At 38.7% G+C, this 5417-nt stretch overlaps 2 pseudogenes; both read left to right on the top strand.

Moving 5' to 3' along the window:
- Window positions 1–2425: 2425 nt before the first annotated feature.
- Window positions 2426–3091, top strand: LOC132518814 (cytochrome c oxidase subunit 2-like; annotated as a pseudogene).
- A 243-nt stretch (window positions 3092–3334) lies between these two features.
- LOC132518815 (ATP synthase subunit a-like) lies at window positions 3335–4074 on the top strand (annotated as a pseudogene).
- Window positions 4075–5417: the final 1343 nt, after the last annotated feature.

The following is a 5417-nucleotide window of genomic DNA, read 5'->3' on the forward strand; positions in this document are numbered from 1 at the left end:
TAACTCTCACTATATTCGTATTATTCATTCCCAGCTCAGCCACCACTACATTATCCCTATCCCACATATGAAATGATACGTATTCTCACAGCCCTTACCCTAGCCGCCCTGCTGTCGATAGGAGGACTCCTGCCAGTGTCAGGTTTCATGCCCAAATGAATTATTATCCAAGAAATGACAAAAAACAATAACTAATAGCCATACTTAGCCTGTATTTCTACATGCGACTCACATACTCCACAGCACCGACCACATTCCCCTCCACAAACAACATAAAAATAAAATGGCAATTTGACTCTACAAAGCAAATAATCCTCCTACCAACCATGATCGTAATATCCACAGTACTCCTGCTTCTCACACCAATACTACCCGTGTTGGAGTAGGAGTTTAGGTTAAACCAGACCAAGGGCCTTCAAAGCCCTGAGCAAGTATAATTTACTTAATTCCTGCCTAATAATTGTTGCAAGACTATATCCTACATCAATTTAATGCAAATCAAACACTTTAATTAAGCTAAATCCTCACTAGATTGGAGGGATACATCTCCCACGATGAGTTAACAGCTAAATACCCTAGTCAACTGGCTTCAATCTACTTCTCCCACCTCCCCGGCAGAATTGAAGCTGCTTCTTTGAATTTGCAATTCAATATGGACAATTCACCACAGGGCTTGGTAAAAAGAGGACTTAACCTCTGTCTTAGATTTACAGTCTAATGCCTACTCGGCCATTTTACCTATGTTCATAAACTGCTGATTATTCTCAAACAACCACAAAGACATCTGTACTTTATACTTGCTGTTTGGTGCCTGAGCCAGAATAGTAGGTACCGGCCTGAGCCTACTAATTTATGTTGAACTAGGCCAGCCCGGAACACTGCTCAGAGACGACCAAATCTATAACATGGAAGTAACAGCCCATGCATTTGTAATATTTTTCTTTATAGTCATGCCCATCATAATTGGTGGCTTCGGAAATTGGCTGGTGCCTCTAATGATCAGAGTATCTGATATGGCTTTCCCTTGTATAAATAACATGAGTTTTTGACTACTCCCTCCTTTCTTATTATTGCTGGCATTGTCAATAGTTGAAGCCAGTGCAGGTACAGGCTGAACTGTGTATCCTCACTTGGCCAGAAATTTAGCACATGCAGGGGCTTCAGTTGACCTTACTAATTTTTCCCTACATTTAGTTGGCATGTCCTCAGTTCTAGGGGCTATTAATTTTATTACCACTATTATCAATATAAAGCCACCTGCTATATCCCAGTATCAAACACCACTATTTGTACTATCAGTATTAATCACAGCAGTATTACTTCTATTATCCTTCCCTGTACTAGCAGCCAGAGTCACTATATTACTAACTGAAAATTAAACACAACCTTTTTTGACCCTGCAAGGGGAAGGGATCCAACCTTGTATCAGCACCTGTTCTGATTCTTTGGACACCCTGAAGTATATATTTTAATCCTGCCCAGTTTCGGGATATTTTCACACATTGTAACCTATTACTCAGGGAAAAAAAAAAGCCTTTCGGATATATGGGCATGGTGTGAGCTACAATATCAATCGGATTCTTAGGGTTCATTGTATGAGCCCACCACCTGTTCACAGTAGGTGTAGATGTTGACACACGAGCATATTTTACATCAGCCACTACAATTATTGCTATCCCAACAAGGGTAAAAGTGTTTAGTTGAATAGCAGCACTCCACGGGGGTAATATTAAATGGTCCCCAGCCATGATGTGGGCCCTAGGTTTCATCTTCCTTTTCACATTCGGTAGGCTAACAGGTATTGTCCTAGCTAATTCATCATTAGATATTGTCCTTCATCATACCTACTACATAGTTGCACATTTTCACTATGTCCTCTCAATGGGAGCTGTCTTTGTTATCATAGGAATGTTTGTATACTGATTCCCACTATTCTCAGGATATACACTCAACTCAACATGAGCAAAAATTCACTTCGTAATCATATTTGTAGGTGTCAACATAACCTTCTTCCCACAACATTTCTTAAGTCTATCCAGCATGCCTCGACGATACTCTGACTACACAGATGCCTACACAACATGAAATACTATTTCATCAATAGGCTCATTCATCTCACTAACAGTTGTCATATTGATAATTTTCATTATCTAAGAGGCATTTGCATCCAAACGAGAAGTCCTAGCAGTAGAACTTACTACTACAAACTTAGAATGGTTAAATGGATGTCCTCCACCATATTATACGTTTGAGGAACCAACTTACGTCAATCTAAAATAATCAAGAAAGGAAGGAATTGAACCCTCTTTTATCGGTTTCAATCCAACACCATAACCGCTATGTCTTTCTCTGTAAACAAGGTATTAGTAAAAATTTATGTAACTTTGTCAAAGTTAAGTCACAGGTGGAAATCCTGTATATATCTATGGCATATCCTTTCCAACTAGGATTTCAAGATGCAACATCACCCATCATGGAAGAGTTACTACACTTTCACAACCACACACTAGTAATTGTCTTCTTAATTAGTTCTCTGGTTCTTTATATCATTTCACTAATGTTAAAAACTAAGCTAACATATACCAGCACAATAGACGCACAAGAAGTAGAAACCATTTGAATGATCTTACAGGTCATTATTTTGATTTTAATTGCCCTGCCATAACTGTGGATCCTCTACATGATAGATGAAATTAACAACCCATCTCTTACTGTAAAAACTATAGGTCACTAGTGATATTGAAGTTATGAGTACACTGACTATGAAGATTTAAGTTTTGACCCCTATATAATCCCAACATCAGACTTAAAACCAGGGGAGTTATGACTGCTAGAAGTAGACAACCGAGTAGTGTTACCCATAGAAATAACAATCCGAATACTAATCTCCTCCGAAGATGTATTGCACTCATGAGCTGTACCTTCCCTAAGCCTAAAAACAGACGCAATCCCAGAACGCCTAAATAAAACAACCCTAATATCAACACCACCAGGTTTGTATTATGGACCGTGTTCAGAGATCTGTGAGTCAAATCATAGTTTCATGCCTATTGTCCTCAAACTAGTACCCCTAAACTACTTTGAAAAATGATCCACATCAATACAATAAACTCGTTAAGAAGCTAGGCAGCGTTAACCTCTTAAGTTATAGAGCTAAGACTCTCCTTAATGGTATGCCACAATTAGATACATCAACATGATTCATTACCATTTTATCTATGTTTCTAGCACTGTTTATTATCTTTCAACTAAAAGTCTCAAAGTACACTTATTACTCCAACCCAGAGTCAACACACACCAAAGTGCAAAAACAGTCCATCCCTTGAGAAACAAAATGAACGAAAATCTATTTGCCTCTTTCATAACCCCGACAATAATAGGTCTTCCTGTAGTTATTTTAATTATTATGTTTCCAAGTATTTTATTTCTAACATCAAATCGACTAATTAATAATCGCATAATTTCTCTTTGACAATGACTAGTCCAACTCACATCAAAACACATAATAAGCATCCACAATCACAAGGGGCAGGCTTGATCATTAATACTAATGTCACTCATTCTATTTATTGGGTCAACCAACCTTCTAGGGCTACTACTCCACTCATTTACACCTACCACGCAGCTCTCAATAAATGTAGGAATAGCAGTTCCCCTATGAGCTGGCTCTGTGATTACAGGTTTTTGTAACAAAGCAAAAGCATCTTTAGCTCACTTCCTACAACAAGGAACACCCACTCCCTCAGCCCTATACTAGTACTATACTATACTAGTAATTACTATATTATACTAGTAATTACTATACTATACTATACTAGTAATTATCAAGACTATCAGCCTATTTATCCAACCAGTATCACTACCGTGCAATTAACAGCCAATATTACAGCAGGAAACTTGTTGATTCATCTAATCAGAGGGGCAACTCTAGCATTAATAAGTATCAGCACTGCTACAGCTTTTATTACATTCATCATTCTTACCCTACGTACTATCCTCGAATTTGCCGTTGCTATAATTCAAGCCTATGGGTTTACCCTCCCAGTAAGCCTCTACCTACATGACAATACATAATGACCCACCAGACACATGCATACCACATAGTAAACCCCAGTCCTTGACCTCTAACAGGAGCCCTTTCAGCCATCTTAATGACATCGGGCCTAATCATATGATTCCACTTCAACTTGATAATATTATTAATATTAGGCCTACTAACTAATACTCTAACAATATATCAGTGATGGCGAGATGTCATTCGAGAGAGTACTTTCCAAGGCCATCACACACCAATCGTTGAAAAAGGGCTTCGATATGGGATAGTCTTCTTTATTATCTCAGAAGTCCTCTTTTTTACTGGCTTCTTTTGAGCCTTCTATCACTCAAGCCTCACCCCTGCACCTGAATTAGGTGGGTGCTGGGCACCAACAGGCATTCGCCCTCTAAACCCTCTAGAAGTACCACTCCTCAACACTTCTGCACTACTAGCCTCTGGTGTGTGTATTACTTGAGTCCACCACAGCCTTATGGAAGGAAATCACAAGCACGTACTCCAAGCCCTCTTTATTACACGTGCCATAGGTGTATATTTTACACTCCTACAAGCCTCAAAGTACTATGAAGCTCCATTTACAATTTCAGACAGAGTATACGGATCAGCTTTCTTCATGGCCACAGGATTCCACTGACTGCACGTAATCATTGGGTCCACTTTCCTTATTATCTGTTTCCTACGCCAATTAAAATACCACTTCACATCCAACCACCACTTCGGCTTTGAAGCCGCTGCTTGATTCTGGCATTTTGTAGATGCTGTATGACTATTCCTTTACATATCTATCTATTGATGAGGCTCATAATTCTTTTAGTATTAATTAGCACAACTGACTTCTAATCAGTCAGTTTCCATAGAGCCCGAAAAAGAATAATAAACTTAATACTGGCCCTACTGACAAACACAGCACTGGCCTCATTGCTCATACTCATCTCCTTCTGACTCCCCAGCTGAATATTTACACAGGAAAAGCAAGTACCTATGAATGTGGGTTTGACCCCATAGGATCTGCCTGCCTGCATTTTTCCATAAGATTTTTCCTAGTAGCAATCACATTTCTTCTCTTCAACTTAGAAATTGCCCTCCTACTTCCCCTCCCCTGAGCAACTCAAACAAATAATCTAAAAACAATACTCACCATAGCTCTGCTCCTAATCTCATTATTGGCAATTAGCCCAGCCTATGAATGAACACAAAAAGGACTAGAATGAACTGAATATGGTATTTAGCTTAAAATAAAACAAATGAATTCAACTCATTAGATTACGACTAACCTCCTAATTACCAAGTGCCTTTAGTATACATAAATATTATTATAGCTTACACAGTATCCCTTGTAGGACTGCTAATACATCAATCCCAC

The sequence above is a fragment of the Lagenorhynchus albirostris genome, chromosome 3, assembly GCF_949774975.1.
Source record: "Lagenorhynchus albirostris chromosome 3, mLagAlb1.1, whole genome shotgun sequence".
NCBI classification, from domain to species: Eukaryota; Metazoa; Chordata; class Mammalia; order Artiodactyla; family Delphinidae; genus Lagenorhynchus; species Lagenorhynchus albirostris.